Here is a 26,931-nt window from a genome sequence, read left to right as displayed (position 1 = left end):
TCCCCCCAAAATGAAGTAAGTGCTGGGGATCTGGCTTAGTACAGCCTGCAATTTGGGGGGGATTTACTGTGTCCCTGGAGCTAGGCTTAGGTTCTTGGCACAGGATTGGTAAAAATATACCACAGTCTCTCCTTCCTTGGAGCCAGTGCTCTCCTGGGGGAGATGGAAAATACCAATTATTTTAAATTGGGATCTAAATATAATAATTGTACAGTGTAGCCTCATCGTTTGAAATTTTGCTGTGAAATGGAAGACAGTCACAGAATGTAGTGATACACAGTGTGCTGGGTGGGCTGTGGGGAGAGCACAGTGACAATAAGACACAGCCATCAGAGGAGGCCTTTTTAAGGAAGTGGCATTTAAGCAGAGACAGGAATTCAGGATGAATCAGCCCTTGAAGAGTTAGGGAAGAATCCTCCAGATGGAGGAAAACACATTCAAAGCCTGAGTCAGAAAAGAGTTTGATATAGTCTGAGAACTCCAAGGTGGCCGGTGTGGCCGGGACAGTTATCTCTAGGAAAATGTCACCAGACGAGGGTGGAGAGGTAAGCTGGGGTTCCTTGCACATGGTCTTCAAGGAGGTTTTGCTTTAGTGTCAGAGTGCTGGGGAGCCATTGAAGGTTATGCAGCAGGGGAGTGCCATGCTCTGCTGTGCATTTCAAACCTCTGTGCCTACTTTTATGAAGAGGGGACTATAGAGGGGAAGGAGAGCCGCAAGAGGCAAGGTGACAGTGGAGGCAGATGGGGTTGGATTGGAACAGTCCTTCGGCAGAAGGAAGATTTGGTGATAGATGACATGTGGAAGTTGGCGGGGGGGGGGGGGAACAAAGGCCAGGATGACACCCAGACCATTTCTCGGCCTTTGCCTTGCCCCTCTTCTTATCTCTTAGCATCTCAGGAAAATTAAGAATGGGCTTATTAGATCATTGCTTTGATCAGTCAGTGCCAGAATCCGGTGATCTAGAGTTCTGTGCAGAGCATCTTAAGGCCTCTGGACATTGATAATAGAGCGCCCACCCACTATGAATTAGTAACCTGCCCACGCTATCGTGGACAGGCGGCCACAGTCACTTACACCACCGAGCCCTCTTCATTACAGCTTTGCTACCTTGTCCATCATGTCTACAAGCTTCACATTAAAGACTTTGGTCCCAGTGTGTCACTGGAAACACCTGCACCAGCCCCTGGGACTCTGGAGGAAATATTGAGATGCAGGCATATAATGAAACAATTTAGTTAAGTGGGAATTTATTCTTCTAGCTTTTGTATGTCACTCACTAAAGGTACAGTAGTCCACATAAAGGTTGTTTTGTATGTATGTTTCCCCATGGCATTCTGTTTTATTACAGAGCTTTGGAAAGATGAAAAGAGTCAACTTAACTCATTCAGAGGTAGAAGTTAGGGGTAGAAATATGGAACATTTCATTGCAGAGATGATGCATTTACTGTTAACTATGTGTTGCCTGGTCTGGATATAAAACTGGGGAGGGGAGGTGTCTTTGTAATGTTCTTGTTACCTCCTTTTTCAGTGTCTTTGTACCATGATAGTCTCGCGTCTTGAGTATATCTTCCTCTTCTTTGATGTTTTGCAGGCATCAGACTCAGTTTTAGAACTTTTGCTACCTGTTTTAGCATGACTGCCCACCCCCCCCAAATTATTATAAAAATATACCCTTGTAATCAATAATGAAGGCAGAGATAAATGGTGGATGTGGATTGTACACTAAATGATTCCATCTGGTTTTCAACCCATCCTAGTAAGGATATCTTCCTCTTGGGACCAGGGCCTGGGGGACTTAGCCTGAGATGGTGGGAGAAACCTGTGTCTCAGGGTCATTTCCACAGGGTGCAAAGCCATGCTGGGCTGGTCACCCAGAGTGGGACCTCGCTCTACTCCACTTCCTCACATGGACGTGAAATATCGGGAATCGGAGTGAAAAACCACCTGGGGGGGAGAAGTCCAGCATGAAGTGGCTTTTCTCAGTTGTACCGACCCTGTTAGCATCCGTGGTTATTGATGTCCTTTCTCCACCAGTCATGGGAATGTTAGGTGTTGCCCCCAACCAAACCTAGCCTTCCTAGAGTCTCTTCCTTCTGGTGGTAATCACTGCTTTCAAACAAGCACCAAAAGGCCCAAACTGAAAGTCTGAATGATGCAGTTGCAGCTCATCTGAAGGGTAAACCTTCCTGGACTTGGGAATGTTTGGTTAAGTGTTCCTCTATGTGTCATCTAGAGATCGCCCCCCGCTCCTCCCTACCACAGCCTCATATGGAAACACAACCCAGTCTGGTGATTTCTTTTTTTTTCTTCCCTCACTAGTTTAGATAAATTGTGAGTTTTAGGGAGAACATTTCAGATAAGAAGTACTTTTACATAGTTGAATGTGACCTCTAGATTCTTTTCTGTCTCCTAGCATTTGCATTAAAATTCCAAAGGGGTGATATACTGGCTGAGGAAGCTGACACGGAGGGGATGGGAAAAAGTCATTAGCTCATTACACAGTTTTTATTTTGTAACCACTGAGAATAAGACTCTGTATAAAATGAGGGTAACGATGTGGTTTCAGTTGGAGCCAGATGGGGTTGTTCAGAAATAAGTAAGCAAAGGGTTGCCAGACATTCACATTTCACTGGGCCTCCTGTATTGTTGATTACTAAACCTTGGGGACCCTTGAAGCAACATGTCATATCTCTGTTTATTGCACAGCACCTACGCCTTTCCTCAGCAAGGAGGCTCCTTCCCATCGTGGGGCAGAGTGGATATTGAGAGGGCATGCGTTCCACCTCTGTCCAATCAGATAAGGTCCTAGACATTGAGTTAAAGCAACTTCACCGTTAATTATTATGGTCTGGCATTCTTTTCCTTGAAACGAAACTCCTATCACTCTATTTCCCCATTTTACTCTTGTTAAATGGCTGGGTTATGCATAGCTCTTCTTGGCTAACTTCACGGTTTGGTGTTATAGATTTGTGTCCCTTATTGTGTACCTATCAGGCACCAATCTTGGATACCGAGTACAGACATGTTTACGTGGATCTCACTCCTCTTCACCGGATCCTTCATATGGCCAGGGCCCGGCCATGATTGAGAGGACCCCAAAACCCTACTGAGGGGCTAACCTGTGCTTCATTTCATACAAGGATTTCTCTACCTCTTCTGCCATCTGTGTTCCTTGTCCTTTTTATACGAGTTCTTTGTCTTAGGTTTACAGATTTATAATGGGTTGTGATCTACTGTGAGCCCCACATCGTCTTTGCCTCTCAAATTTACCAACTCATTCTCAGTTCATCCTAGCCTCAGGCAGTTTCTTTTCCTGCTAGTAACTTCTTTTACTACTTTGCTGCACTAGCTGGCGTCCCTACTAAAGATATATGATTGTATGAAAGATCCCGAGATTGAGGATCTTTATAAACCCTAAAGCACTATGTAACAATGGGTTGCCCAAGAGATTAGTCCCAAAAGAATCTGCTCATCCTATCCAGGGATGCAAACACTGCAACGTTAACTTCCAGGGCCATTCTTCCCTTCAGGGGGTCACGCCTGGGCTACAAATTCCCCCGACACCTTTTTTGCTATTGCTACTCCACTCATCCAAGAAAATCCCTATCCCTCTCTCCCCCAGGATCAACTCCCTTTCCACCACCCTTCTCCTACTGTCCTATTTTAGGTTTAAATCTCCCATTTGAGTTGTTAAACAAATGTACACTTATTTAAACTTCCATTGAAGTGTAAACCTTATGAAATGTTATGCATCTATGCACCCATGTAATTATCACCAGATCCAAGATACAGAACATTCCCAGCACGCTATTAATATCCCCCGCGCGATCGTTGATGTTTTCTTTGTGTGATTTTAGACATCTTACAAGTGGAGCCATACTGCAAGTACCCTCTTTGTTCCACCTTCCGTAAGTCAGCCTTATGTCTGTGAGATTCATCCATGAGGTTGTATTTATCTTGGTTCGTTCTTTTTTCTTCCTGAGCAGTGTTCCATTGTACGAAAGTGCCACAGTTTACCCATTAATGTTACGGTGGTTTCCAGTTTGGGGCTCGTTATGAATATAGCTTGTATAAACGTTTTTATACATTATCTTTTGATGGAAACACCTTCCCCCCGCCCCGTCAGCTCTAGAGCCACAAGTGGAATTGCTAAGTAATAGGTTATTCATATGAGATTTTTAATGAGAAATTGAACTTGATATCGAGAATTATGCTGCAGAGTAAGCTTTGTGGGGTATGTTTTTCCATAAATTGGGAAATCACTCTAAGGGAGGTCTGAATACTTTTTTTGCTTGATACTCTTGGAGAAACTATTTCTCCAAGTTTCCAGTGTTTGAACATGAATTGGTGTTTGTTTGTTTTCTTTAAGTCTTAGCCCACTTCTTTAGCACTATTTTCTGTATTAGCCTCCTTTCTCATCCAGCATTCAGATTTTTTTTGAAAAATAGTAACATATGGGTCCAGGGTCAATGCTGTTGGAGTCTTTCTTGTAAAATTACTCCTGGATTGACACTGAACTACAGATGACAAGGTTGCCAAATTAAGTGAAGCAAAACTAAAACTCAAGTGAGGAAGTTAACTTTTCAAATGGATTTATTTGGACAACAGGCATTTATGGAGCATTATATGAACCCATCACTCTGTCAAGTACCATAAAACATAGTGTTATTTGTAAGGAGCCGACAGTTTGGTACTGGTGGGGGTTGGGGGGCATCCAGAAAAGGAATCCAGTGTTTTTAATGTCCTTTATGTATTGCCCTGCATGTTAGAGGGGAGGGCTAGGGTGTGGGGGCATGTATGAAAGACATCTGTGTCAGACCGGGGACTCAGAGGAAGCTTCCTGGAGGAGGAGATGTTGATGGAAGAGAAAAATGGAGATACTATGGGAAGATAGGGTGGTAATGAGAGACTTGTACTCCAGGCAAGGGGTCCAGACGGCATATTTAAAGAATTGGAGACATGAAATAGTATTATCCATCTAGTAGCAAGTTTTAGGAAACAAAAGAAAACACCTAAGAAAAAGATTTTATTCCATTTATGGTGCTCTTGCTGTATACATTTTTGGAATGCCTCTTTTGGAATGACTTTCAGAGCTCATTTTCTTTTTTTTAATTTTTTATTATTATTTTTTTTATAAATTTTTTTTCATGTTTTATTTATTTTTGATACAGAGAGAGACAGAGCATGAGAGGGGGAGGGGCAGAGAGAGAAGGAGGCACAGAACCAGAAGCAGGCTCCAGGCTCTGAGCTAGCTGTCAGCACAGAGCCTGATGCGGGGCTCGAACCCACGAACGTGAGATCTGACCTGAGCCAAAGTCGGAGGCTTAGCCGACTGAGCCACCCAGGCGCCCCTCAGAGCTCATTTTCAAGCCACATTAGAAAATCGCCCTTGATACTTCATAGCTTTGACCCAAATGGTACACCCCAGCTGAATACGCAGCCAGAGTTGTCTCCTGAACACTTTGGGCTCATTTCAAAGAAATACAATCTGTCTTCAGAAGGTTTTAAGACCTAACCACTATTAGGAACATTCAAAAGCTTGTGTGTCTCAGGACTCAGGAATCGATTCCAAAATTCTACTAGTGTGCAAAACGCACTTCTCATTGGAATGAGTCTGTAACCTCCTCAGGTTGAGGCTCAGTTTCCCAAAGACTCCTCTTCCAACCATATTTCTATTTTAGATTTTTTTTTGGTCAAAATTGGATCATTTTATATGGCAAGAGATGGTGGATGTGCCTCATAGTAAGCCCAGATGCTTTTTGAGGAAGAGCTTTATTATGTAGCATTATAATTAGCCCTAGACTTGGTGAAACGGGCTTGTAACCCATGGCAACAAGGGTCACCCGGGACACAGCCTTGAGGAGCAAAAGCAAAATCCAGGTGATGGTCATCGGTGGTTTCAGCCTGATTTAAGCCAACAGGAGGATCTCTGAAGCCTTTGAGCAGCAGGGGAAGGATGAGGGAAGGTAACAGAGCAGAATAGAGGGCCCTCAAAGTAGGAGGCAGAGCCTGGAGAGTCATGGAACCTGGCCCAACTCAGCAGTGCTCAGTTAAATGCCTAGCCTCTAACTGTGTATTTTGAATTGACCTTTTCTTAGTTCATTGGCCTCTATGACATGTAAACAAAAATAAAACAAATGATAGGTGTTATCTATTATTTCCCATGTTTTAAACATTTTTGAAGATGGGAATAGTTTTATGACCCAGTGAGGTGAAAGGGGATGGGAAGGATGATAAATTTTTCACATCATGTAAAGACTTTATTTAATGAGGAACTAAACATGGGAGCTGGTCTGCACTGGTCTACAAGCTAACATCGAGTCCTATCTGTCATTTATTCGTTTCCACTGCCTCAGCAGTTTACTTGAGTTGTTATCTTTAGCTTCACCAAAAACACATACACCATGTAATTCCGAGTAATTAGGTTCCCAAATCAGTTTTTCCAGCATCTTTCTTTCAGATGTATTTGCAGGCTTTTTCTGTAAGGGGTAAAGACCCATATTAAACTAGCATAACTGTTAATATGCAGATAGCCAACAAGATACTTGGGGATGGAGATCCTGAAGGCTGCCAGAGTCTTCATCTATTTCTTCATACACGTTACAGATTCTCACACATTTTGGTTAGAGTGCACTGAGGATGAACCTACGCACCTGAGCCAAGATGGTTTCCAGTCGGGCGGTTGTAGTGGAAGAGGAGGGACTTCCTGGTGATCCCCACTCTCCTGCCATTTTGTCTCCTGCCCTTGCATCACGTGTGGCCATCAATTCACTGGTTCATGAGAGTGTCCACATCAGATCAAGGAGGAGCACCAGCACTTAGTTTCTTATAAAAAATAGAGTCATTTCCACTGGGGCTAAGAATTCTCCAACCACTACCACCACATATGCTGAAAACAGCATTAAGCCTTAAGGTAACTCCAAACCAGGTCTTTTCTTGGTTTTCAGGGTCTTTGGCTTCTGCTGAAATGTTTGAAAACTAGTGAAGGAAAGTTACTGGCATTAAACTTTGCATTTGCCACTGTAGTATGGGCGCATGAGCCTTGTGTGAGCATATGCCTTCCTTTCTCCCCTGGAATAGACAAAAGGTGCTTGGAGTTTAATAAAGTTGCTCCCCTCACAGCTCTTCACCTCTTTCCGCCATTGGAATGAGGATGCTTTTTCATATATTCTCTGCCAGCAATTGACCTTTCCCGTATCTACCTGTTGCCTACTAATTTTATTTGTGTCCAGCACCCTTGCCACAAATTTGCTTTTCAAGTAGAACACAGTAAATACTCCTCTACAATGTTCTACTGCTCTGCAAAATAAATGGGCAGAGGTTATAAAATACGGCACACTACACAATGGTTCTTCAACTGCTCTTCAGAAAGCCAGGAACCTCTTCTAAGTGCCAAACTTGATTTAATTTTTCTGTTGTTCAGGTTGTCATGTGTTATGAATGGTCCTCCAGGTGATCCTGAATACATGAGCAGAGACCTCAAGGATCTTGTCTTTTCAGAAAAAATCAAGATGGGGAGGTAGCATTTGCAGAAAGACTCACTCACATGATCATTAGGCATCTTTAATTTACATGACCGTTCATTCAATGGGGAGGGGATTGGGCAGAGGAAGGATGCTGAGCGTTCTTTGGCCCTTCATCACTGATGTTGATTTCAATGGCTTTCTTTCCTTGCAGTTAAATCATTAATAATCCCGAGGAGTCTGTAGACTTTGCATATACTCTTCACTAGTAAGTGAAACCCAAGAAGTAGTATCCTTTGACTATAGATGGTTTCTCTAATTTATCCTCAACACTGCCTTTCTCCCTCAGGTTCTGTTTCTTCTCCTTTGACTCCCAGAAGTAAATGCCATGGAATGAGTTTGATCAGGAAACAGGTGTCAGTAACTCTTCTGTGACTTTTAGCTCCAGCTGTGCTTTATGTGGGTTGGCCAGAGTTTGTCACATAATTTCCACCCCAGGAATTTGCCCGTTACTCAGGCTCTGGGGGCCCAGGAAATGGAGTAGTGTTGTGAAAAGAGTTTACGAGATGCATTTTCCTTTGACTTCCTATAGCAAGCCAGGTGGTTTGGTTTGAAAGAAGTTCAGGTGGTCACAGGCCCCTCCCTTTCCAAACAAGACAAATTTAGGTCATTTTGCTCTTTCCGGGAGCCAAAGGCAGGCCTGCACAGGGGAGGACACCTGGGGGCCGGGACTGGGGCCAGGAAAGGACATCGCAGGGTTTGAAGACCTCTTGTAGGATGGACCATGCTAGGTAATCCCTCAAGGTCCCTCATCCTTCCTGGAATCCTATGAGGTAATTCTTACTGGCTTTATTTTTCCACATGGAAAACCGAGATAACCTGGGATTCCGCTGCATAGAAGTAACAGAAAGCGGCAGATTTAAAACCCTTGTTTTTCAAGTATAAGCCACCATGTGCATGCTCCCTCATATGTGCTCATTTAAATCAGATTTGCAAGGAGTTTTGGATCTATCTCGGTCCAGTTTATAATGGCTACATCCTGACGTGAGCATCCAGATCACTGGCAGTTTCATCTAAACCAGGTTCTCAAGGTCTTGTAGACCACTTACCTTGCAGTCACTTGGGAGGACTGTAGGGGGTAGGGGACTCTCAACTGCGCTGATTCCTGGGCCCTGCCTCCGACTAACTAGATCAGAAGTTCTGAGGAGTGCGGCCCAGGTCTGAAAACTCTGGGTGATTCACTTGTGCACGTGTCAGAGCCGTGCGGTACAACCGTTCCCCCCTCCTCCCCCGCAAAGACGACCTTGGGGACAGAGTATGTCTGCAAGCTGCCAGTATGTGAATTCTGCCCGAAGATCACCGGGTTTCCTCTCCTCCTCTTACACAAAAGGAAGCTGTGGTTTACAGGGTTTGAGTAACTTGTTAAAATTCTCATGGCTTCCTTGTGGTAGAGTGGAGTAGACTAGAACCAGTTTTCCTTTCTCCACGCTGACACTCACTGCCTCCAGCCTTTTAAAACTCAGCTAATCAAGGAAACTTGGATCTATTTCAATCCTGTCAGTGACCCTACACTCCACATAAAAGATGAGTCCTGTGAGAACCACCATTCTGATTCATACTCATTTGAATGTTGGAAAAAAAAATACAACAGTGCATTTTCCCGAGTTCTCTGTAGGAGGTGGAAAGATTCAAAAAGCTAGCTAAAAAGGGTTCCGTCTAACACAGGCACGTGCGTGCACACACACACACACACACACACACACACGCACAACCCTGCAGATGGATGTATCACAACATGAGGCACACATGCAGAATTTATGCAAGACTTCCATGGATTTTTTTTCAGTATTTGGAGATGATTTTTTTAAATAAAATGTTTTAAAAAATATTTAATTTTGAGCAAGAAAGAGCACAAGCAGGGGAGGGGCAGAGAGAGATGGAGACAGGATCCAAAGCAGGCTTCAGGCTCTGAGTGGTCAGCACAGGGTTTGATGCAGAGCTTGACCCCGTGGACCACAAGATCATAACCTGAGCCAAAGTTGGACGCTTAACTGACTGAGCCACCAGGCGCCCTGGAGATAATTTCTTAAACTATACATTGTAATAATTCTGTAAAGATTAAGCTGCAATTTCACCGTGGCCTCAAAAGTAAGAGAATTTGCTTCTCTGGGATCCATGTGTATATTTTAACATGGGCATTTCACTTTTTATTATGCAGAGAGCCTTACACCGTGGTTGACATTTTAGTTTGTAGGGCTGAATGCATCAATTCCTATACAGTCCTGGAGAAACAAAGTGTGGAAGAGATTGATTTGGAAAACTGTCCAATTCAATTAAGAAACAAATTCCTGAGTACAGTTTATCTCTTCTTTATCAGTTTTCCTAGAGTGAATGGCATGAAAGATACATCTTCTATGGGGGTCCATGAGGCAAGACACTGAATCCTGCTTGTTTGCATTTTCTCTTGGGATCCCAAATAATGAGTCTTCTCATAGAAGGCTTGGACTCTGACCTCAGGCCTTTGGTAATAATGAAACTGCTTTGTTTTGCTCCCTCATTGTTTCATTTGTAAGTCTTCCCTTTCCATTGGAGGTGATAAACTTCTTTGGACTGGGTCTGCTTTTTGCCTTTTTTGGTTTATTCATCTACCATCATAGATACAGAACCTATTTTTGCTTAATAAGTACTTTGGGGCACAAAAGGAGGTACATATTTTTTTTCTTTCAACATGGTATTTTTGCATGCCTTTCCTGCTAAATGTTACTCTTCATCCAGATTACCAAACAGAGCTACATGCATAGGTAGTTTATAGTCAAATAGTGATTGCTTTGCATAAGGCAGAATGGGTAGGGTTCAATTAAAAACATGTGCTTCGGGAGGAGGTAGGCTTTCTGGTCCCCAGCAGTGATTCTTACTGCCCCTTGTATGATCTCCGGCAAGTTGCTGAATACCACTTCACCTTCATTTTCTATGAGTTAGTAGTAACTCGGCAATGTTGTGAAGGTTAAGTAGCAGAATGCATGAGTAAGCCAATGCCAAGTGTGTGGCTCAAATTATCATTTTTAGCAGGAACAGTAACAGCAGTAGGTCTATTTTTGTTTTGTTGTTTAGATGTAATTTTTAGAGTTTTATTTACTTAGTATTTTCTAAGCCCAGCAAGGGGCTCGAACTCACAACCCTTAGATCAAGGGTCACATGTTCTACTGACTGAGCCAGCCAGGAGCCCCGGTCGGTCCATTTTTGAAGGGGGTGGTTGTGCCGAATTACCTGGGTAGGTGCTCATTTCATTTGACTTTTGACCTTTGGAAGGACCAGCAAGGCTTAATTTCTGGGTTCCCCCCAAAATATGGTTTAGTTCAGACCCATATTTTATGATATTTCCATTTTAAACACATTCTCCCAAGTTAACCAAGCTGAACGTCTAAGCATGGCAGTCTGAAGATGCCTCCTATTCTGAAAGAATTTTTTGTTGTTGTTTGATGACTTCCTTCTCAAGTTTTGGGTCTGAGGGAAGGGCAGCATTTTCTTGGCTGTGGGCCCAAACAAAGACATAAAAATAGGAACGAGGAACCGAATAGAAATGGGAAGTTTGTGAGTGAAGAGTTGGACATCCCGATAGCTGTCCTCCCTTCAGACATTTAGGTGCATTCTGGGAAAGTTAACGGAATTCAAAACGCTCACCTTGACAGGGTCACCTTTAAGTGCCAGGCGCAAAACTATAATGAGCTTTCCGTTCTCATAATTCTTCTTTTCATGATTTTCTCAGCTGGTTTCTTCAAAGGATTATTTGTAAAGACCTTTATGGTGTGTTATGATTTAATCAGATGTAGCTCGAATTTCCCAAGATGTGTTAATTATCATTGCCACACAAGTGAAACCGAGGAAGCAAAATGTTTTTCGTTTGGGCAGGTTGAGGGTTTGTTTAAAACGTACTTAGGGCCATTAGGATCAAATCAAAATATAGTGCATGGTAATTATGCATGAAATAAAAGATTACCTGCTGTTTAAGTAGCCAGTTTCCTGATAATATTGCAATAAAGTCTTGAGAGAAAATTGGTTTCCCAATAACATTAGAGCACCTTATTTAAGGGACAAAGTGAACTGTATTAGATTGAAACATGAAGAAGAGATCGAGAAAAAACATTTTTTTACCTAAATTATCAGTGGATCTTATCACCAGTGTTAAGGAAAAATTACTGTTTTAATCTTTCCCTTGATCAAAATGGAGACTGATTTGTTTGTGTTTAGACAGTAGTGAAGTTGGTGTGTTTTGGATTTGATTAAATACAGGAAAGAATAAATGTCTCATGTAAGAAAGGAAGTGAATATGCTAACGCCTTACTATGAGAGAGTCCAAAGCCTGACTTCAGACAGGTCCCAAAATTGAAGCCCGCTCCCCATGCTGACCAGCTGTGTGACCTCCTTCTAACTTCTGTCCCTCATTTTCTTTATCGGCAGAATGGGGATGTTAGTCCACCAGACCTTGCTGTAGAGATTAAATAAGATAATGTATATGAAGCACTTAGACACATTTATCATATAGTAGTGATAAATTAATATTAGATGTGGTTATCATGTCAACAAGGGTTGTGGCTGGTTAAAAATAGTTGGAGAGCAAGGGGGAAAAGTTTAAACTTTGGAACCCTAAACAGTCATATGATGCACATAAAGATCTCCTTCTGGGTTGAAATTGGACGCTATTTTGTGGACCTGTCATAATGAGGGTAATACAAAGTTTACAACTGTGCTGATGTGAAGAATTTTCTGTGTTCCCGCATTGGATCATTTCTTACCTTTGAAGGAGAATTAAATGATGAAATAGGCCTGTTTGTGGTAATTTGGCCAGCAGAATAGCTGGTTTCTGTGGAGTTGTTGTGTTTTGTTTGTTTTTTTTTTTTAGGGTTATTTTTGTTTTTTATATTTTTGGGGATTTTTTGGGGGGATCATAGATCTGCCCTTGATGAAGAAGAAATACTTTTCTTGGTTATTCATCTAGTGGGAAATTTGGACATTGCCCCTCTCCTCTGTTCATGGCCAGAGGAGTTTCTATTTACTCCACAGGTCTGAACCATCTGTGTGAATAGTTAACAAATACAGTTAAACATTAACTCATTTACAGAAAGTCGTTTTTCTTTCTTCTAATTCTGAAAATGTGACTTCTTTTGGGTATTAGGGAAAAAGTTCCAAGTGATTGATTAATATTTATTGAGCCTATTACACAGCTGATGTTGTAGTTAGTGGTTTCACAGTTTCTAACTTAAGCATCACTGGAAGGGGGGTTGCCTGGGTGGCTCGGTTGGTTGAGCGTCAGATTCTTGTTTTCAGCTGAGGTCATGATCCCAGGGTCATGGAATCCAGCCCTGCATTGGGCTCCATGCTGAGCTGCTTGGGATTCTGTCTTCCTCTGCCTCTTTCCCCCACTCCCCTGCTCATGCGCGCGCGCTCTCTCTCTCTCTCTCTCTCTCTCTCTCTCTCTCTCAAAATAATTTAAAAAAAAAAAAAGAATAACTGGAAGGGAAGAGGAAGAAAAGGATTCTTACTCTCTGTGTGTTAGAGAACTACCCTTCAAGTGTCAAGGTTTGTATATGGTCTTCTCAATTCCACCATATCCATTGACACTGTGTAATCAGAGGCTTCTGACCCCCAAATGCCAGTAGGGTCTTTAGTGGACTTTGGAGCTAATTTCCCCTTGTTCCCCATGTAACCATTGAAAAACTAAATGGAGACATTTAGTGTTCTGCTGCTAGGGGAGCCCTGCATCTGGCAGCACTGATTTGGCTCCAGGTTGTTAATTGACCAGCAGCAATCAGCCCGTGTGATCTTTAATATCCTAATGCTGCCGACAGATGCCCAGGACGCCGGACGTCTTGTAATTAAATACGAAATCATTCTGTACACAAGACTGAAGGAAAACAACACATAATTTAGACCATATTTTGTCTTTCCCCTCAAGTTCCAGTGGATATTGCTGGTTGTATCTTTCCATGGTCAAGTTAACTCTCAAGTACTCCCTTAACGCAAGTACAAGGTGAAGGATACTGAGAGTAAATTGGGGTGAATTCATTTCTTTCTGACTCTCCTTTTTGCTTCATTGGTTTAGCCAACAAGTCCTTACTGAATGCCCACTGTATGCTAGGGATACACTTCTAGGACCATGCATGTAACAGTGAGGAAAACAAAAGTTGATATTTGTATGAGAATCACACTCCTCCTGAAGGGAGGCTGTTGGGATTCTTCAAGGTGTCCGTTGCCTCCTGTGGTTGTATTTGGAATAAAGATTTAAACCAGAAGGCAAAATGCTCTGCAAATCCTACGCTGGTAAGCAAACCTCTATTCCCACACCTCCCACCATGTCCACACTTCTGCATGCACACCTTGGTTGGAGGAGGCGGGGGGAAGACAAGATAAAATACACGGTACATGGCAGTGTTTGCTGTGATCATACCAAAAGTCTGTATAACACAGCCTCCAGTCTCAATAATTGGTATTTTAGAGTCAGCCTTGACTCTCTCATTGTTGCCCCCAGTGGACAATTCCTCATTTTCCTGGTACCAAAAGTTCTACCTTCTCCATAAATTTATGATTATGGCAGTTTTTATTTCTTTCTCTTTCATGTGCAGTAAGTACTCCACAAGCCAGTGTGATAGCTGACCTCGGGGGATCCTTATAAAAACTTAGCAGACAAGAATTGTAAGCACTTCATTGGAATTCTACTAATTCTGGAGTTTGGATCAACCGGGAGGGTTGTCTAGACTGAAGCTTATCTTTGCTTTACATTGCTATCTTCAAAGATAATGCAAATTAAGAGGATAGAGGGGGAAATATTTAAAGTATATAAGTAAACAAATGATAAAAAGCCCTGTAATTCCCCAAAGCAGGTTCTTTGAGAATGCACAATGGTTTGTACTTAAAATTAATATTCCATATTTTATAGCTTTCACCAGCTTTAATCAGCATAACCATTTAGTCAAAATTATTGAGACATTCTTCAAATGAACCTGACTCCCCAGTGATGGGGAGAGGAAGTGGGTTGCTTGTAATAAAACCAATTTATATTTGGGGTAAACAGCCATGCACATTATACTCTTGGGAATAAAATAGTTAGCGGTGGCTAAATTTGATTTGCCACATTTCCAGCAGCAACATAAGCAGTTTTTGCTTTTCATAGCATAGATTCTTAGAAAGAAGAGTATTCCAAGTGGATAACTGCTTCCTATAACCGTGGTGTAGCCCACGGTACATTCATCTCCCAGGAGACGGTGACCCTTTTAATTCAGGAGGCCGATCCCCTGACCAAGATGGAGATTACCTGGTAACTGAATGAGGGAGAAACCAGTGACCAGACCTGACAAATGAGCACTTTGAGATGGTTCTATGTAAATGGACAAAATCTGAGGCAACTGAGAGATGGACTTGAGTGTCTTGCGAGCTTTTTGCCCATGCATCGATCATTCTTAATTATAATCTCAGGCCTCACTTACAAAACAGATATTGAATCACTAATTTACAGAGGCTACTAAGTCAAGAATTCATGGTTCACTCAGAGATTTGGGGGGATCTCTAAGACTAACTGCCTTTCTTAAAGTTAGTTAGAAGCCCAACATGGGGCTTGGACTCATGACCTTGACATCAAGTGCTACATGCTCTACCAACTGAGCCAGCCTGGCACCCCTCCACGACCCCTTTTCAGCTGTGGTTCTGTGCAAGGCAACCACAAGGGAACACGTTTAGACACCCTATTTCAAGGTCCCAGCAGCTCTTTCTGCCATGTAAAGACCCTGTGGTACATGCATCTTGTTGTAGGGGCCTGCACTTGCTCTTGATGCTCTCCTGAGAAAGGTCTGTCTTTCAGGTGCAAGACCTGTGCTTGCTTTCTGTGAGAATACTTGTCCCGAACAGAACACAGCTGAATCGCACTCCCTGTGTGAATTCTGAAAATAAGTGCGTGTAAGTTGTATGCTTGCAGATACCGTCCCATTTGAAAACTTAAAAGCTTTTAGGAATCCACATAAATGTCAGCTCATTTCATAATGATTCTTTGGCTACATCCAGATTTTTGTACGTTGAGTTTGCTTAAATTCACTATAAATTTTAATTGCAGAGCATGTTCAAGTCAGTGATTAATGTCAAAGATATCTCTTTATCCTCAGGCCTGTATGCTAGGTTCCCCCCCTCCGCCACAATTCCATATGCTCTTTCCTCGACATTTGCTTCAAACTCGAGAAATTCTTTGGACAAGCAAATGCCCTGAAATTTCATCAGGGTTAGAGTCTCCTCAATTGCAAAGCAAATGGTACTGACATTATTTCCTGATAATGTTTTCTCCGCTGCTAGAATCGCCAGGGTAAGGAGGGCGTAGCATAGAATGTCTTGGGCATATCTCACCACCCTGGAATTCTTCTTCGTTATTATTTGAAAAACAAAGGATTCCTTGTAGCCCTTCAAATGCACTAACACTGCATAGTTTGCCCCAGGCTTCTCCTAAGTAGCAGGATCCAAAATTAAATGTCTAATTTCACCGCCTAAACATCCTTTGTCGGCACAGTAGCTGGGATGCTTATTATCACTTCTCCAAGATGGCCGCCTTAGGCAGTCGACTCTGTCAAAACCAAATGGTAATTAAACTATTTTCGTTTTTCACGCACCTGCCTTCACATTTTTCTCCATTTATTATGCATGGTGAAAATTCCTCACTGTACAGATCTGGGTACTTAGAATTATGTGCGAAAGAAATGAAACCGGTTCCCAAGATTCATTCATTTCCTTAATTTGCTTTTCTATCTAATCTTGGTGGAGTACCTCTAAGATGAGGCGGTGGTAGTGATAGTGGTGGTGAATAATTTGTTTTTGGTTTAGGTGAATGAAAACTGGAAAAGGCCTTTAGGTTTGGGGCTTTTTGTAAGTTTTTGAAGAAAGCAAAGGCATAGTGGAGATAAAATATGGGGGGGACATTTAGATTACTCATACAGAATAGTTTTAAGTTGAGCCATGGAAAATGCAAATCTTATTCAATTTGCAGATAAATCCATAACTTATGTTTTATATTGTATTGGGTATGTCTTATGTGTACTCACACTGCTAAATCTAATGTCCTAATCAATGCTTATCATAACCCTGTGAGGTCATATCAAAGCTTTGAGGTTCTAGGTAACTTAACCCATAGACATAGAGAAAGTAAGTGCCAAAAATGTGGCATCCAGGGAAGAGATGGGAATCTGAACTTAAACATCAAGCCTCCTTCAGTGTGGTTTCCTAACCTCTAACACTGGGCTTCAGTGCCTGGCCCAGTGTGGCTTGGACGCCTGTATCATGAAGAAACATTGCAGTGTGCTCGTATGAGCCTGGGCTCTGGAATCAGACAAACATGGGCTTAGTCTCAGTCTTTCCCCTCTCTACGACCTTTTCGTGTTCCCACCTGTGAAATGGGGACAGTGACTAGTTACTACAGAGTGTGACCCGGAGGTTATCTAAGACAGTTGAAGGTTGTTTATCTACACCTGCATCAGGTGGTGAGGACCATGAGGACGATGTAGGTAACTTTCTCAGCTGCATGTCCCCCTCCTGAGGAAGCCCCCCATCCCCTGTGCTTGTAGCTTGACGTCACTGCTGGCTACGAAGGACGGGACATCTTCGGTGTACAGGGATCCTGAAGCAGAGCAGGATGATGGGAGCACCAGTAACAAGCCAGGGCAGCAGCAAGGCCGAGGAGGGAGATGGGAGGCTGGCATGGTCCCTGTGTGCCAGGCATGAGAGTCCTATGTCTCCTTCAGGAAAATGGGCTGCCCGCAGCCAGCTTCCCCCCAGCGAGTGCCGCGTCCCCACACACTAGCCATTCTCAAGCCATGCTCATTCCCTCACTCCGGCAAGCAGCATGTTGCTATTTCCTGGGTGCAAAGTGATGCTTGTTGGAGGAGATGTTGCTGTTAGGCCCCAGAGTTCATCTGTGGGGCCCCCAGCTGATTTTAGCAAAAACTAGATGCTTTGACAAAGGGCAGTCATGGGAAATCAAGAGAGTGCAGATAAGCCCATCCTGCTGCTGGTTCTCTGTGGCTTCAGTGAAAAGACTTCCATGCGGAATACAATGGGAATGCTTAATAGAGAAGCCAGAGATGGGAAGTGCAGGACTTATAGATGGAAATGGTGTGTTGTTGGGGTGAGGGGAGAAGATCTTTGACTCTATTTTTTTAATCTTTATTTATTCATTGAGAGAGAGAGAGAGAGAGAGAATCCCAAGAAGGTTCCATGCTGTCAGGGCAGAGCCCAATGCAGGACTTGATCTTATGAACTGTGAGATCATGACCTGAGCTGAAATCAGGACTCAGACTCTTAACACACTAAGCCATCCAGGCGCCCAATATTTTTAGCCAAATAATTTAAACTTCAGTCAATTACTTACTTTTGACTGGTGAATTGAAGAGAGGGTCTGATTCTACTGGCAGGGATTAAAACTGGCACCTATGGGTCACAGTTAAATGCCTGATATATATTTGCTAAGCAGTGAATCAAAGATGATTGTGTTTCTCTCAGTTTAGTTTATTATTGTTGTTGTTTTAATTTGGAAAGCAAATAAGCAGCCAAAGAATTATGTTAGAAGTAGCAATTTCAGTAGCAATTTCGGTGGAAGGAAAGATGAGTTTTTAGATTATATTTGATTCAGAGGATAGTTTGATGACCTACATTTTGTCTTGGTTCATGAGTGGATTCAGCATCCCTGTTTTTTCTTTACCAAAAACAGTGGGGCAGGAGGGGCAGTGATTTATGTTGGACTCAAGTGTGAGACACTTTGGAATTGGTTCCTTTTGGAATGCAGGTCCTTTTTGGAAGGTTTCGGGTCATCTCTGAGACGGCCTGTTGCTGTGGGTTTCATCTTCTGGGCCCTGTCCACACTCTGGCTCCGTTTTCTTGCTTTCCCTCAACTTTCGTTCTCCTGTGTACTTGAGCCCCTGGAGGCTTTCCTGTGGGATTGGAAAACTGTTCACAAAGAACTCTGTCCTTGAGAAGCGCCTTGCAGGGTTCCCCGTCTGTTTTAACTTAGTCCCCATTTCAGTCCATCTCTAAACCTTTGAAAATAAAGTGCACCCTATTCAGGACATTTGTTTGCAGACCCCTTGAGGTCGTGTTTGGTTTTGTTAGAGGTATTAGAAGCTATCTGGTTCCTTCCCTTTCCAAAGAAACCAGAATTCTGTTCTTGTCTCAGCTTTAGAATGAGCCAATTGTAATAGCCCCGAAGATAAGATCATTTTGATACCTAGTGGTGATATTCTACGGAAGCCCATTTCAACAGAAACACTGTTAAGTATCTTGAACTACAGAGATACGCTTCCAGCTTAAAGCTAGAAATGAGCATTTTAACCTTCTCCAGAGACTGGGCAAAGAGAGAAGGAAAAGAATGAACTTTTCACACTCCTCACTATGCCAACCCATCCATTAAAAAATAAAGAGCAAGTACAAATATGCCCACATTCTTTGAAAGTCTGCGGGGCACCATTAAAATGTCTCACACGTTTGCTCTGAGTGTATAACATATGGGACAGGGTGTAGCTGTTTTGAAAACTTACATGTACGGGGACCTGGAGGATTCTGGATTTCTATAACCACGCTCCCCACACACAAACACGGATGTACATGGAACCGTCTCAGTCAAATCCCTAATCATTTTCAGACATGACGAAGCCTCTGCAGACACAATTTCACAGTGAGACACAGTCCTGTTACAACAGTACATGGTAACATTACATGTTTACCTAGTAAGAACTTGCCTCCTTTATTGTTAAGTTTGGGTTTTCCCTTCCACAGCTGTGGTTATATTCCATTCCAGACTCACGGATTTGTAGAAGTGTCTTGGATTTCTGATCTTCTGAGTGAGGAAGCTTCTCCTGGGCAGGGCCAGGCCTGTGCCAGGGCTGTCTTCTTTCCTATTTCAGGGTCTGTCTACCGTTCAAGGCCCGGTAGGGAAGATCCGCGGCCGATGTAGAGTAGTCTTTCTGTTCTGAGCACGGGCAGCGCGAACTCATCGGCATTCGAGGAATTATTGGCTGTTTATCAGAGGCCCTGGCATCCCTTTAGACAATTTAATTTAGTGGCACTGTTTTGCTGGTTGAATAGTTTGCAACTTTGTCAAAAGTAATGGATTTAACCAATTCCCTGCTTTTATCTTGGTGTCCTAGCAGTCTTCGAAGAACATCAGCTATAATGAGGTGATGAAGAATACTCTTAAAACACACGTGGGGTTTTCTGCTTTTCATGTTTGCTCTCGATTCTCTGCACTTGCAGGCTTCTTCCGCCTCCCCCTGTCGCCCTCCCACCCCCAACGGCCTGAGTATAACTCTAACACTGCTAACACTGCTAACACACTGTTGTCGCCAGGACACAAAGCTGGGAGAACCACTTTTCCGGAGCTGTCAGACGGTTCAGGTTACAAAGGAAATCATGACTGTGTTGTTACAGCCCGGCAAAAGTGAAACGGCAGGTTTCAAACTCGCCCCTTTATTTATCAGGCGGAGAGTCCCTGGGTCATAGGATTCAGTTCAGCAGAACCCTTCCCGATTCGCGTCAGGCGGTGCCTTCCCCATGAAGGCAGGTATCTTGGGCTGGCTCTCCAGTGCATTTATACCCCCCCAACCCCCAGACTCTTCTCTACCCCGTGGGGAATATTTACTGGTTGGCACCTAGGTCAGAATGTCTATTGCCTCGCACTAGACAATCTTAAGCTGAGAAAGCAAATTAGCTCTTTTCTCTGATTTAAAATACTTTCTTGGAATCCACTGTGTCTGTTCATAGGATGGGAGTTGAGGTCTTCCAACAGTAGCAAGAAAATACTGTTTTTACTTTTCCATGTGGCTATTTATTTTCTTAATGTTTATTTAGTATTGAGAGAGACAGAGAGAGAGAAAGAGAGAGAGAGAGCATGAGAGAGAGAGAGAGCGAGCGAGCATGTGCAGCTGAGCAGGAGAGGGGCAGAGAGAGAAAGGGAGGCAGAGAATCTGAAGCAGGCTCCATGGACTTGGTGGCTCAAACTCATGAACCGTGAGATCATGACCTGAGCCAAAGTTGGATGCTTAACTGACCGAGCCACCCAGCCACTCCCATTTTGCTATTAAAAAGAAAATCCATACTTACAACGTGGGGCCTTCTTCTGTCGCGTCATGGTTTATTAATAACCACACTTTGCAGAGGTGCAGGAGCCTCAGGTTGTCTCTACAGTCACTTTGCTGTACCTTTTAAATTCGCCGCTTTTGTTGTTCCTTCCATCACTCCATCTTCTTTGAGTTTGTTCGTTATAATGAAAGAACTAGTCATGGCCGTACACTTGGGACGGAACGTTGTTCCAGGGAGGCCAGGGGTTGAGCGGTAGTATGCTCTTGGTAGCACCTTTGTCTTAAATAATTCACAGATGCAGACAGTTTGCAGAATGGAGTTTTAAATTATAACTCTGCTGGGCACGGGTGGGGTTTAAAGTAAGGCTCGAGATGCAGGCCGGGGTTTGAAGCTCCGGTCCATTCACTGCTTGTATCATTTAGCAAGGACATAGGCTAATCTACCTGCACGGAGTACCGTGGTGGTGGGGGAGCCCCGGAGCTGGTTCCTGCCACGGCTCAAGCACATCTGTGGCTTTGCACCTTGCCACCTTTGCACTCCAGCTTTGGTCACAAGCCGATTCTTTTCCTCTTCTCAGGGCATGCCAACTCCTAGAGGAAGTCTCCACCTTGGTCTTCTCCTAGGAGTAAGGTGACCGTTCCTGGAACCCTTATCCGACTCCCCGCCCTCATCATCCTGTGACAGGCTGACCCAGTCTGAATCAGCTGGAGCTGGGGTTAGTCTTTCCTCAAGCAAATAGCCCTTGAAGGAAGTAGATATGCAACGGAGATTCTTCCAGGAAGGAAGGCCCAGGACAGAAATGGATAATCAGTATGCTTATCACAGCCTCAGTTTCCTCAGAGGTAAACAAGGATAATAATAGTACCTAAGAGGATTATTGTGAGAATCCAGTGGATTCATACATAGAAAGCACCTGAAAGAATCTCAGGCACATTACAAACCTAAATGGTAGCTATGATTATTATAATATTGAAAGCCTTATCATTCATTGGTTTCATAATAAATGTTAAATTTGAAAATGGAAGAGACAATAAAACAGTTGTGGGAATAATCCAACTGCATGGCTGCATAAGAGACTGTAGTCTGGACTAGAAGCACAGACATCATTCAGGCTTGATAATTTGAGGCTCATCATTTGGCATACTGAGCCATAGGTATTGGGGGGTTTGGGGAAGCCATTGTCAGAAGAAGGGTGTCGCACCAAGATAGGAGCAGCAGAAGCAGAACAGGACCACTGAGTGCAAGCCCAGGGCATTGTTTAGGCCGTAGGCTTTATTGGGGTTCACAGCACTGGGGGAAAAACCATTCTCAGAATCATGGGAGCAGAATGACTGTTCCTCCCATAATCTGAGGACCCAAGCACAGCTATGCCAACTGGATGGTTTTATGAGGAAAGATTAAAGCAGCAATACGTCTATTTGTATAACTTGGCTAAGTGACAGCGGAGGGGCCAGCTGGATTAGAGCTCAAAATAAGATCATAGTCTACAAATCCCTAGAAGGCTTGAGAAACAAACGAGGGAATTATTTGGGGACACAGTTGGGGAAAGTGGGTAGAAACCCGAAAGCAAATTAATTAAAATACACGCATCCTTGCCAGTATTAAAAGCTATTACATATTTTAGTTTTCTAACTATATTATTCAGCCCTGTACTAAATATGGCTTGTAAATAGGTCAGTGAGTGAAGAGCATATTACCGTAAAGTTGCCCAATCCCTCTGGTGCGCACAAATCCATCTCCTGTCCTCCCGCGGCTTGCCTCACGCATGCCGACGTGGAATTGAAAGGGGGAAGAGACTACTGAGGCTTCTTTAGAAAATGTCATCTCACCCACATTTTCTTGAGGGTTGATACATTATCGATTTCTTCAAGGAATTGTATCAGCCTCATGTTTTCCTCCCCTTTAGCAGAGTACCTGGAATGAAGTCCAGGTTGACTGAGTAGGTGTTGAACATATGAACCAACTGTATTTCAAAAGTAATACAACACTTAATTCTGTATTCAGATAACATTTTAGTATTTCACTCTTTATTATCTATACTACTAGGGCATGTGTTATTTATTTTTTATTTTTATTTTTTATAGTTTATTTCTTGAGAGAGAGAGAGAGAGAGAGAGAGAGAGCAAGCCTGAGTGGAGCAGGGGCAGAGAGAGAATCTCAAGCAGGCTCCACACTGTCAGCATGGACACCGATGTGGGGCTTGAACTCACAAACCATGAGATCATGACCTGAGCCAGAGTCAGACACTTAACTGAGCCACTCAGGCACCCCAGTCACATGCTACTTAATAAAGACAGAATGTGGGAGCACCTGGGTTGGCTCAGTTGGTTAAACATCCAACTCTTGACTTTGGCTCAGGTCATGATCTCACGGTTTGTTAGTTCAAGCCCAGAGTCAGGCTCTGCTTTTGGCTTGGGGTTCTCTCTGTCCTTCTCTCTTTGCGCTGCCCACCCACTACGCTCTCTTGCTCTCTCTCAAAAGAAATAAACTTAGAAAAGGAGAGTCTAGGTTTGTCTCTTTAAAAAAATAATGAATACAGAATACAATGATGTACATTACAAAAGAACGAAAAGGAATCTTTATGACTGATTCGGGGTGTGTCCTGGCCTTGCCTTAGGATGATCACAAAATAAGCTTCAGAAGCTACTTAGGAGCCATGTTTTTTAATTCTAGGATATTAATAATTTCTGATAATGATTTAGCTTACCCTTTAATAAGGTCCAAACCTTCTAGACCAGGGGTCAGCAATCTTTTCTCTTTGATAAGCCGAAGAGAAAATACTTCTGGTTTTGTGAGCCATATATACTGTGTCCTAACTATTCAGTTCTGCCATGGTAGCGTGAAAATAGATCATACTTAAATGGATGAGCATGGCTGTGTTCCAATAAAACCATTTCTGAACACTGAAATTTGAATTTCATGCAGTCCTCCTTTTTTGACTTTTATCTTTTTTTATTTCCAACTATTTAAAAGTGTGAAAATCATTCTTAGTTTGCAGGCTGTACCAAAACAGGCAGCAGGCCAGATCTGGCCATGGACTATAGTTTGCAGACCCCTGATGTCGGCTGAGGGCATGTACTTACTAAGTGTGCCGTTAGCAGGGAAGGTGGTCTGTATGAAGAGTCTAATTTAAAAACTCAGGAGGAAGCAGAAGAATGGCTTATCGGGAGCTATTTGCACCTACCTCGAGCGCAGTCCTGGTTCCACTGGTTCTTTACTAGCCTTTCTTTTTCTTTAGGCAACAGATACCCCAAGTAAGGATAGACAGAGTCCTGCTTCATTCTTCCCTGTAGCCCTGGGGTCTAGTGCTTTTGAGTGAATGAGCAAAAGAATCAAAGAATCAGATTTACATGTCCCAGGAGGGATTTACGATTACCGAATTACAAAGGATGAAATTTCTTTGGAGGAAAAGCAAAAACAGGAGACCCACTGCAGGGCTATCATTTTGTCTGGAGACCTTGCACCTTCATAAATAGGCTTTGTAGAACATCTGGAAGAGTGACCAGTGAAGGAGGCCTGTTTTCCTTGGGAAATATGCAAATCAGTTTTAAAAGATTTCCATTCCTGGGTGGCTCAGGCAATTAAGCGTCCAACTTGGTTAACCATCTGACTTCGGCTCAGGTCAGGATCTCACGGTTTGTGGGTTTGAGCCCTGTATCAGGCTCCATGCTGACAGCTCAGAGCCTGGAGCTGCTTCAGATTCTGTGTCTCCCTCTCTCTCAAAAATAAAATAAAGAAAAAAAAAAGATTTTTATTCCTACTGACTCAGAGTTGACGCGGTGTTTCGGTTCTTCCCCTAAAATGATCTCTCATTAATGATACTCTAAAATGTTACCTTTTCTCCAGCTTTCCACTTTCATGGAGAATCTGATTAACTAGCCCTTGGGAAAGGTTTCCATAAGTAAATGATCTCAAATGAGATTCGATTTTTTACCTAGGAACCATCTTTTTATATTCATTGATACTCTTACTTCTGACATTAATTATCTAATTAAAGCCCAAAGTTCAATAATGTTTCCCCCCAAATATAGATTGCTCCCCTTTGTTTAAAAATAAGGAAACCCACATTTTTTTTCTTTTTACATTTTTGTTTCTCCATTAATACAGTGTAGAGTCAGTAAAATCCTCCCATTAATAAACATGATAGATAAGGGTATGTACTCAGTGTAGTTAAAGCTCTGGGCTAGTTTCCACTAAAATAATCAAGGTGGACTTAAATATTATCTTTGAGCACAATTCATAGACCATCCATTTAATGGTCCAATGTACAGATTTTTAACCTCTTTCAAAGCCTGTCTTTTCAACCTGCTTTTTTTACCCTCATGTGCTTATACCTGTTTCTATCAGGTTCAAGGTATATAAGCCCAAGAGGGAAGATTCAGACTTGACTATGATCCTAGCCCAAGACAGCTTCTGTTCCTATTGTGACCACTTTCATTTAACTATCACATTGTCCTGTTTGATAAAGTAAAGGTTCACGGTGGCAGGAGATTAAATAAACAGGAATTGTACTCATTCCCCATTTCCAGGAAAAAATGGGAACAGCAAGCATTATCTGATATAATTAAAGTGTGTTGAACCCTGAACAAAGTACTAAGTGTAAATCCTCATCTGGCCCTTATAGCCAGCTGGCTTAGAGTCAGTGATATGAATTACCTGCTGGGTGGAAGGTCTGTGGCCTCTCCAAGGTCATGTTGTAGATTTTATGGCCAGCCTACTAGAAATTTCCTTGGTAGTAATTTTAGAGGGGGACTCAGATGTCCCTTAGTCTCCCCTTTCTGAGCCCCAGTTACCTTGTCTACAAAATGGACATAATTTCATTTCCATGTGAGATTGTTGTTGGGCTTAAAAGGAGTATTTTTAAGTATTTAGTACAGTTTCTCAGATTAATATGTCCTCAAGAATGAGTGACTGTTACCTATTATTCTCTTTCCTTTTCTAAACATCTCCCAAAAAGTCTTAATTAGTAAAAGATCTTTTGTTTTTAACCAGGTTGAAATCTTTACCATATAACCTACTTCTTATTTTATATTGTTGGGACTTTCTATCATATTATTCATGATGTATAAAAAAGCTGAGTTCTAATTTCAATTTATTTTGTTATTTTACACAGTTGACTCCTAAGGAAGCCTGAGAAAATAACATTCAGATGTTTAGATCTTTGTGCCTTGATATTTGTGTCATTCTTATGCATATACATATACATATACATATATATATATATATATGAATACAGGTATTGACAGGTCCTGACATTAGTTTTACCTGCAAATTATAAGTGTCAGCTATCTCTCCAGTCCACTGTGATTTTTTTTCTAATGCTGTCAAATATTTCCAAAGCTATAAGTATGTAGGCTTATGAGAGATTTGTTGACCTCAAATGGACATTTGTTATTTAACCTAAATGCTGTTTAGCCAGCATTTTCACCTGCCTTTTCTTTTATCCAGCTTAACTTTTTCTTTCTTCTGAAAATGATCTTACCAAATTTCTGACATATTTAAGATAATAAGGATTAAAAATTGATTGGGAATTTGCAAAATCATCTGGTTCCGAGGGTGGGAATGAGTGTTTGGGATATTTGTCTCCCAAGGATACATTAACCGATCTCAAACACAGTCAAGGAAGAGTAGTAGCATCATTAGACAATTTAAAATTCAGCCCTATCCGTCCTCCCAGTTCCAAGTTGGAATAGAGTTGTATTCCACTGGGGAATAATTTGTCTCCATTAATTGAGAACAAATGTGCATGGGTGTTTTAATTACACAGTAAATTAGGGGAATTTAAGATGCAGAATATGTGAAAGCCAAGAATTCAAAACCAACAACTCAAAAACATAAGTAGATAAACAGGGAAAATATCTCAGCATACAAGTGCAAGCAGGTCCCAAGATAAAGAGAAAAAAAAAGACCAAGACAAATTACTAGGGTTTTACTAAAGCTCCCTTCAAGCGGAACGATTCTGATTTATGATTACAAGCCATTGTTGGCTGTGACATGGCAGGTGGAAGAATCCATATTCATAGGGTTACTCCAAGGTGTCTGGCTTCAGTAAGTGGCCTTGTATGCCTTCAGTGAAGAATAAATATTGAGGATTTCCTGTGTGAATTTAAACTTTACAGAAAATTCCCACAGCAAGTACATCACCTAGGTCCATGGAACCCTGAGAGTATATGCAAAACTATATGATTATGAGCTGATGCAGGAACAGGGTCTAGAACTTTTCTTAGATTCTCACTGGAATCCATGATCTTAAAACATAAGAGTCAAAGCTGCTGATGAGCAGTATGGCCGTGTGTTGACTTTGGCCTCTGCCATTTTAATGAACTAAAAGCTGTCTTCTCATAAACTTACAGCTTTTTTTTTTAAGGC

General features: G+C 42.3%; 1 protein-coding gene across 1 annotated transcript in view; it reads left to right on the top strand.

Annotated features, from left to right (window-relative positions):
• Positions 1-26,931, top strand: part of EXT1 (exostosin glycosyltransferase 1) — a 277,127-nt gene that overhangs the window by 119,023 nt on the left and 131,173 nt on the right. The window lies entirely within an intron of this gene.

Source organism: Suricata suricatta, chromosome 15 (genome assembly GCF_006229205.1).
Source record: "Suricata suricatta isolate VVHF042 chromosome 15, meerkat_22Aug2017_6uvM2_HiC, whole genome shotgun sequence".
NCBI classification, from domain to species: Eukaryota; Metazoa; Chordata; class Mammalia; order Carnivora; family Herpestidae; genus Suricata; species Suricata suricatta.
The sequence above is the reverse complement of the archived record's forward strand: the minus strand, read 5'-3'. Positions and strand labels throughout refer to the sequence as shown.